At 42.0% G+C, this 9565-nt stretch overlaps 1 pseudogene across 1 annotated transcript; it reads left to right on the plus strand.

Annotated features, from left to right (window-relative positions):
* Positions 1–8310: 8310 nt before the first annotated feature.
* LOC100941583 lies at positions 8311–9206 on the plus strand (annotated as a pseudogene). Its single transcript, XR_154020.3, has one exon. The product of XR_154020.3 is annotated as a 40S ribosomal protein S2 pseudogene (transcript).
* The last annotated feature ends 359 nt before the right edge of the window (positions 9207–9565 follow it).

The raw sequence follows: 9565 nt of genomic DNA on the forward strand, positions 1-9565 counted from the left end.
AATCAGAAATGATAAAGGGGAAATAACAACTGATGCCACAGAGATACAAGAGATTATCTCTGAATACTTTCAGAAACTCTATGCCCATAAATTTGACAAAGTGAAGGAAACGGATCACCATTTGGAATCACTCCCTCTCCCTAGACCAATTTTAAGCACTGAGATCAAAGAAACAATAAGAAATCTTCCAACAACAACAACAAAAAATGCCCTGGTCCAGATGGCTTCACACCAGAATTCTATCAAACCTTCAAAGAAACCTTCTTTCTTCAAAGAAGAAATTATTCCAAAAAATTGAGGAAGAATCTTCCCCAACACGTTCTACGAAGCAAACATCACCCCGATACCAAAACCAGGAAAAGACCCAACAAAAAAGGAGAATTTCAGACCAATTTCACTAATCAATATAGATGCAAAAATTCTCAACAAAATCTTAGAAAATAGATTGTAGTTTATCATCAAAAAATTCATACATCATGATCAAGTAGGTTTCATCCCAGGGATGCAAGTCTGATTTAATATAAGCAAATCCAAAAACGTTATCCACCTTATTAACAGAAGCAAAAACAAAGACCATATGATCCTCTCAATAGATTCAGTGGTCTCTAGTGTGTAAATACAGTGTTACCTAGCATATCTTGGCATGTAAATGCAGTGAAGTTATGTAAATGCAGTGCTCCCTAGCATGTCTTGGGGTGTAAATGCAGTGATGGTGTGTGAATCCAGTGTTCCTGAGCGTATTTGGCCTATAAATGCAGTGCTTTCTAGCATGCAAGTGCAGTAATGGTGTGCCTCTGCATTGGCATAGAAAAATGTGCTAGTGGCACTACATTGGTGCAGTGAATGCACTAGTGCCCCTGCCTTGGCATAAAAAATGCACTAGTGCTTCTGCCTTGGCATAAAATATGCATAATGGTTTGGCACTGGCATACAAAAAGCACTAGTGGCTCTGCATTGGCATAAAAAATGTGCTAGTGCAACTTCATTGGTGTAAAAATGCCCTAGTGACATGGCATTGGCATAGAATAAAGCACTAGTGCCACTTCATTGGCATAAAAAACACGGTATTGGCACTGCATTGGCATAAAAAACATGCTAGTGCCACTGCATTGGCATAAAAATCATGCTAGTGCCACTACATTGGCATAACCAATGCAATAGTGTCATTGCATTGACATTAAAATATTGCTAGTGCCAATGCATTGGCGTAAGAAAGTGCTATTGCCACTGCATTGGTGTAAAAAACTCACTAGTACCACTGCATTGGCATAAAAATTATGCTAGTGCCTCTGCATTGGTGTAAAAAACGTGCTACCACCTCTGCACTGGCGTAAGAACGCGCTAGTGCCTCTGCATTGGCGTAAAAATGTGTTAGTCCTACTGCATTGGCGTAAAAACGCACTAGTGGCACTGCATTGGTGTAGAAAAAGAGCTAGTGCCTCGGCACTGGTGTAAAAAATGCGCTAGTGCCACTGAATTGGTGAAAAAAAGTGGTAGTGCCTCTGCATTGGCATAAAAACACATTAGGGGTGCTGCATTGTTGTAAAAAACATGCTAGTGCCTCAGCATTGGCTAAAAAAATGTGCTAGTGGCACTGCATTGGTGTCAAAATTCACTAGTGCCTCTGCATTGGTGTAAAAAATGCACTAGTGTTACTACATTGACATAAAAAATGTGCTAGTACCATGGCATTGGCATAGAAAATATCTCTAGTGCCTCTGCATTAGCGGAAAACACACGCTAATGCCACTGCATTGCCATTAAAAAAAGCACAAGCGCCTCTGTATTGACCTAAAAAACACGCTGATGTTCCTGAATTGGTATAAAAAATGCACTAGTGGTACTGCATTGGTGTAAAAATTACACAAGTAGTACTGTATTGGCGTACAAAACATGCTAGTACCTCTGCATTGGAGTTAAAAATGTGTTAGTGTCTCTCTATTGGCATGAAAAACGCACTAGTGATACTGCATTGGCCTAAAATAGGCACTAGTATCACTGCATTGGCATACAATAAAGTGCTAGCGCCTCTGCATTGGTGTAGAAAAAAGCACTACTGCCTCTGAATTGGCGTAAAAAACATGCTAGTCCCTCTGCAGTGGCATAAAAAGGGTGCTAGTGCATCTGCATTGGTGCAAAGAAAAAGCTGATGTCATTGCATCAGTGTAAAAAATGCACTAGTGGCACTGCATTGGCATAGAAAAAAGTGCTAGTGCCTCTGCATTGCTGTACAAAATGCACCAGTGCCTCTGCATTGGCAAAGAAATGTGCTAGTGCCTCTGCATGGCATAAACAATGCACTAGTGGTACTGCATTGACAAAAAATGCACTCGTGCCACTGCATTGGCATAAAAATGCGCTAGTGGCAATGCTTTGGCGTAAAAAACATGCTGTTGGTACTGCATTGGCATAAAGAACGTACTGGGGTGGTGCATTGGCATAACGAATGCACTAGTGCCTCTGCATTGGTGTAAAAAAAGGTCTAGTGCTTCTGCATTGGTGTAAAATACATGCTAGTGCTTCTGCATTGGTGTAAAATACACGCTAGTGGTACAGCATTGGCCTACAAAAAAGCACTAGTGGCTCTGCATTGGCATAAAAAATGTGCTAGTGGTACTTCATGGGTGTGAAAACATGCTAGTAACACTGCGTTGGTGTAGAATAAAGCTCAAGTGACACTGCATTGACGTAGAATAAAGTGCTTGTGCCACTGCATTGGAGTACAAAACGTGCTATTGGTATTGCATTGGCATAAAGAACACACTGAGGTATTGCATTGGCGTAAAAAATGCGCTAGTGTCACTGCATTGTTGTACAAAAAAGTGCTAGACCTCTGCATTGGCATAGAAAAAAGTTGTAGTGCCTCTGCATTGGCTTAAAAAAAACATGCTAATGGCCTCTGCATTGGCAAAAAAAAAAGTTGATGTCAGTGCATTGGAGTAAAAAACGGGCTAGTGCCTCTGCATTGGCATAAAAAATGTGCTAGTGGCACTGCATTGGCGTAATGAATGTGCTAGTGCCTCTTCATTGGAGGAAAACATGCACTACTGCCTCTGCATTGGTGTACAAAATGCGCTAGTGCTTCTGCGTTGGTGTAAATACGTGCTAGTGGTATGGCATGGCTCTGCATTAGCACAAAAAGCATGCTAATTGTACTTCATTGGTGTAAAAACATGCTAGTGACACTGCATTGGCATAGAATAAAGCTCTAGTGACACTGCTCTGGTGTAAAAAATGCACTAGTAGCACTGCATTGGCGTAAAGAATGTGCTGGGGTAGTGCATTGGCATAAGAACGTGCTAGTGCCTCTGTATTGGCATAAAAAACACGCTAGTGCCTCTGCATTAGTGTAAAAAACATGCTAATGCCTCTGTATTGGTAAAAAAAAAAAATGCACATGTGCCCCTGCATTAGCTCAGAAAAATGCACTAGTGCCTCTGCATTGGTGTAAAAAATGCACTAGTGCCTCACCATTGGCATAAAAAACATGCTAGTGTCTCTGCATTGGCATAAATAACGCACTAGTGTCTCTGCATGGTGTAAGCATTAGTGTGGAGACAGCATTAGTATGGAAAAATGTGCTAGTTAAACTGCATTGACTGGAATAACGCACAAGTGCCACTGCATTGGAGTGGAAAAAAGCACTAGTGCCACAGCATAAAAAATGCACTAGTAAAAACCATAAGCATTAGTATGGAAACAGCATGAGTGTGGCAAAATGCACTAGTGAAACTGCATTGGCCTGAAATAATGCACAAGTGCCACTGCATTGGCACAGAAAAATGCCCTAGTGCCACTGCATTGACGTAAAAAATGTGCTAGGGCCACTGCATTGTCATAAAAATCATGCTAGCGCCTTTGCATTGGTGTAAAATATGCACTAGTGCCACTGCATTGGTATAAAAAATGCGCTAGTGCCATGATGACATTGGCAAATAAAACATGCTAGTGGCACAACATTGGCATAAAAAAGCACTACTGCCTCTTCAATGGCATAAAAACGTACTAGTGCCTTTACATTGGCATAAAAACATGCTAGTGGCACTGCTTTGGCATAGAAAGAAGCCGTAGTGCCTCAGCATTGGTGTATAAAAAGCACTAGTGCCACTACATTGGCGAAAAAAAGTGCTAGTGCCACTGCATTGGCGTAAAAAATGCACTAGTGCCACGGCATTTGTGTAATAAACCCAATAGTGGCACTGCATTGGCGTAAATATTACACTAGTGCCTCTACATTGGCGTAAAAAACGCACTACCGCTTCTGCACTGGCGTAAGAGCACACTACTGCCGACGCATTGGCGTAAAAAATGTGCTAGTGCCTACTGCATTGGTGTAAAAATCATGCTAGCACCTCGGCATTGGTGTAAAAAATGGGCTAGTGCAACTGCATTGGTGCACAAAACACACTAGTTGCATTGCATTGGCGTAAAAAATGCACTAGTGGCACTGTTTTGGCGTAAATACACGCTAGTGGCATTGCATTGGCGTAAAAAATGTGCTAGTGTCTCTGCACTGGCGCATAAAAGCACTAGTGCCACTGCAAAAACAAATATAAAAATAAAAATAATCTTGCTTTTTAAAAATATACATACTGTTCCTCTCCACCAAACTCATGACCATCCTCCCATAGTGGTCATCCTCCCACACTCCACTCTGGCACCTGGCTTGCATTTTTTCCTACCACAACCTCTGACAATAATTGAAGTCAACATTTTGGTTTTCACAAAGTTCTAATCTCAAAGGCCCTTTCCCTCCACTTCTTTCAGGTGTCCCTTCACATGATCACACTGTGGACCTGTCATTTCTTGAGACTGTGTCAATACCAAAGTCATTTACCCAGACACTCTCAACTGAAATAACCTATTTTTTTCCAGCTTACTTATGCACTCCTCCCTGTGAAATGAAGTTTTATCTGCTATAGACCTCAGGCCATCTACTTCCCCACTTTACCTCTGTCTGTGATCATTTTCTTCCTTCACCTGCTACCTTATCCAGCTTGGATTTCACAATCATTGTCCCAGGAGTACAGTTGCCATATTCCTTCTTGAACTTCCCACATCAAATATTTGCTTCCCCTATGTTTGCACCTATGAACCCAAGTGCTGCTGAAGAAAGTCACACCATAGGGATGACTGATTACATGACGAGTTTCTAAATGTGCACTTTGATGGGCCCTTGATGCTGCCTGGAAAACCTGCTAGATTCCTCCAATCAACTTGATCTCCCATCCTCCCAGTGGGAGACACTCCACTTTCTTCAAAAGATGGGAACCATCTGTCTTCTCCCATCCCAACCCCTTTCACTCTAAGCAGATGATGAATTCTTTCACTTTGCAGAAAAAATAGAAGACCAGACAGACTCACCTCCCTATAACCCAACTGCAGCTCATCCCTCCAGCTGCTGTCCTTGTGTTTACAGTAGGAGTGTAATCCTTCTCACCACCGGGGCCAGTAGCTCCCCTGGGTATTGGCTGTACTGCTTCTCAGATTTTCAAGATCCCAATACAATTATATAATGATTTTGTGTGAATATATGTAATAATCTCTCCTCTGCCATTTAGCCTCTAATCTCAATCAGACAGCTCCCACTGGCTTAAAATTAACCATTTCCTACTTCTACAAAATCTTTTCCGTTGCTTTTTGTTTTTCTGCCACTTTTTTTACACTTTGATGTGACCCTTGCTCTACCTTAGCCACTACTATATCTCCATTTGGCCTTTCATAAACATCTCTAAGAGTTATTGATAAGGTCCAGATAGAGCAATAGATTCATGTTCTGATCCAACTCCTCGGCTAACAGTAATGATAGACGAAATGTAAAAAGAGAAAAGCAGGGTGGGCCTGGTGACTCATGCCTGTAATTCTAGCACTCTGAGAGGTTGAGGTAGGTAGATTGCTTGAGCTCAGGAGTTTGAGACTGACTTGAGCAAGAGTGAGACCCCATCTCCATTAAAAATAGAAAATCTAGATGAGCATTGTGGCAGGCATCTGTAGTGCCAGCTACTCAGGAGGCTAAAGCAAGAGGACCTTTGAGCCCAAGAGTTCAAGGTTGCTATGATATGACACCAGGGCACTCTACCCAGGGCAAAAGAGTGAGACTCTGCTTCAAAAAAAAAAAAAAGAGAGAGAGAGAGAGAGAGAGAGAGAAAACCAAAATGAAATAGTCTGTTTCGAACAACATAAAGAACAAATCACAAAAGAATAAGTCGGAGTACATTAAATTTAAAAACGTCCGTTCAAAGAATGACACAAAAACAACTAAGGGATAATGCATAGACTGGAAAAATACACTTGTAAGGCACATTCCTGACCAAAGATTAGGGTTCAGTATACATAAAGAATTCCCACACGTCAATAAGAAAAAATAACAAAAGTTTCTGGAGAATAATGGGCAAAATGATAGAAAGCAATTCACAAGAAGAAGCCAAGTTGTCAACAAGTAATATAAAAATGTTCACCTCATGGGTAATCAGGGAACAAATTAAAACCACAATGAGATATCATTTCACATACATCCGAAAGGTAAATTCTAAAAGTTTGACAATACTAAATGTTAGGGGTGAGTATGTGAAAAACAGAAAGACATACGCTGCTGGTGATACTTTGGAGAGCTACTGATGCTATTTGGTATTCCCATTTCCAGAAATACTTGAATACATGCATGCACGAAGGCATGCTTGCATGGAGGAAGGTTTAGTGCAATTCTGTTTTTAATAATAAAAATCTGGATTCAATTTAAACATCCATTAATAGAAGTTGCTATAAGAAGTTGCGTAAGTACATATATCAATACATTTCTAAAGCATAATATTGAGTTTTAAAAAGCAAGTTTCAGACAGAGACATAATGTATCATTCCACGTATATTTAGATTATAGACTCAGAAAGCAACATTGCATTTTATTCATACCTAAATGTACTCATAGGCTTAAATATACACAGAAATGAAAGACACCAAATTAATGGTAATGGTTATCTCTGAAAGGTAAAAAGTAGGATTGAGAAGGAAAGTACAGGGAGATTCAACTATCTCTTTGACTTTCTTTAATCTAAAGCAAATATCACAAAGTATTAAGATTTTATAAAACTGGGTGGCAGCTCCATCAGTGTTGACGATACACTATTTTCTAAACTTTTCTTTTGTAAATTTTATATTTAAAAATTATAAAAGTTATTTGTGCTTCTTATCTCCATTTCCTTGCCTGACTCCTACCCTCACTGTGCTCCAAACACAACCATTATTCCACCAAAACGATTCCAATGACTTCTTAACGTACATTCCAATGAACATTTTCCAGCCTTATTGGACCTACCAGAAATGGTCTCTTGACTTCTATGGCACGTGTTCTCATTTTGCCTTTACCTGCCTGGTCATTCCTTCTTTCCCTCAACAGCTTGCTCATCCTCCTCTACCCCTGCTGCTCTTAGCTTTCAGAGAGGTGCTCCCAGCATCACAGTATGAGGCAGGAACTCTGCAGACACACTCCCCAGGGAAAATGGTAAAAAAAAAAAAAAATTTTTTTTTCTTTAAACAACCATTTAAAGTCTCTGGATATGGTCCTGGGAAAATACAGCAGATACAGAACCAAATGGAGAAAATCTATGAAAATGTGGTGAGAATAGTGAGTCTGTGGCATGTATATGGAAACCCACTCCCATTCTTCCCTGTCCCAACTCAGTGATAGAAATTCTACTCCAGACTGGTGCAGCCAAGAAAATGAAATTCCCTACTGAGAAGCTAGTTGGAGGCTTTCTTTCTAGGAGAGGGAGGATGTCAGCATTTCTCATTCTGCCTCCAGCAAACTGTCACCAAGGCTAAGTTACAGGTGAGTGTGGGCAAAATGTGTAGGCTCCTTTCTTTTGCCTACCTCCAACTCATAAAACACACTTCTCCCAGAGAAGCTCCACCTTGAGTGTGGCATCACTGAGAATATCAGGGTCTTGATTACCCTAGAGCGGGTTCACAAGCCACTGGTTCCATGCTAGGAGAGGCAAGCCAAGAAGACCTGGTTACTGCCTGCTACCTCCACCAAGCACTCAGTTCTGAAAGTGGAGACTCCACTCAGGAAGAAGTGTGTTGTTGTCCCCATACCCAGTTACAGATACCTGGCTCAGAAGTTTTGCCTAAAGGGAGAAGGAGGCCAAAAACAGAGAAGTCCCAATCTCTTCCCAAAGAAACTGATTTCAAGAGAAGTTCAATCCTAAGGGCACTCTCAAAAATTGCCCAAGACATTGTGAAAGCCAATTGAGAGGAGTGGGGCAGTTTAATTGAAAATACACACTACAGTTTCTTTTCCGACAAAAACACCAAATGGCGGATGACACCGGTGCAGCAGGAGGGCCTGGAGGCCCCGGGGGCCCTGGAATGGGAGGCCGTGGTGGTTTCCGTGGAGGCTTTAGCAGTGGCATTCGAGGCCATGGTTGCAGCCATGGTCGGGGTCAGGGCGGAGGCCATGGAGCTCTCGGAGGCAAGGCCAAGGACAAAGAGTGGATGCCCATCACCAAGCTGGGTCTACTAGTCAAGGACATGAAGATCAAATACCTGGAGGAAATCTATCTTTTCTCCCTGCCCATTAAGGGATCTGAGGTCATTGATTTTTTTCTTGGGGGCATCTCTCAAGGATGAGGTTTTGAAGATTATGCCAGTGCAAAAACAGACCCGCACTGGCCAGCAGACCAGGTTCAAGGCGTTTGTTGCCATTGGGGACTATAGTGGCCATGTCAGCCTGGGTGTTAAGTGTTCCAAGGAAGTAGCCACTGCCATCCAAGGGATCATCATCCTGGCCAAGCTCTCTATTGTCCCAGTACCGAGAGGCTACTGGGGAAATAAGATCAGCAAGCCTCACACTGTTCCTTGCAAGGTGACAGGCCTCTGTGGCTCTATGCTGGTACGTCTCATCCCTGCTCCTAGAGGAACTGGCATTGTCTCAGTGCCTGTGCCTAAGAAGCTGCTAATGATGGCTGGTACCGATGACTGCTACACTTCAGCCAGGGGCTGCACTGCCACCCTGGGCAACTTTGCCAACGCCACTTTTGATGCCATTTCCAAGACCTATAGCTATGTCACTCCTGATCTCTGGAAAGAGACAGTGTTGACCAAGTCTCCTTACCAAGAATTCACTGACCATCTTGTTAAGACCCACACCAGACTCTCTGTGCAGAGGACCCAGGCTCCAGCTATGGCTACATCATAGGGTTTTTATACAAGAATAAAGTGAAATAAGTCTGTTAAAAAAGAAACAGAAAAGGAAATACACACTACACTGCAGCTCATTTAGTTTGCCTAAGAGAACCTAGGAAAGAGATAGCTGAGAGGAGCCCACCTGGGTTCCCTTAAAGGAGACTAACATGATTGGTTTGACCTATGGAGGCTTTAATGTCTGGGCATTGCTTAAAACAAAAGAACAATCAGCCAGCAATTAATGGCATTTCCAGCTGTGTGTGGTTAGACTGTCAAAAAGAGACCTGTCAAAACAAGTGGATCAGAGAAGCATGGAACACTGTTAAGCACATCAACATGCATATAATGGGAGTCACAAAAGGAGAAGGGAAAGAGAAAGGAGAAA

The sequence above is a fragment of the Otolemur garnettii genome, unplaced genomic scaffold, assembly GCF_000181295.1.
Source record: "Otolemur garnettii isolate 467f Iridium unplaced genomic scaffold, OtoGar3 scaffold00079, whole genome shotgun sequence".
Taxonomy (NCBI): Eukaryota; Metazoa; Chordata; class Mammalia; order Primates; family Galagidae; genus Otolemur; species Otolemur garnettii.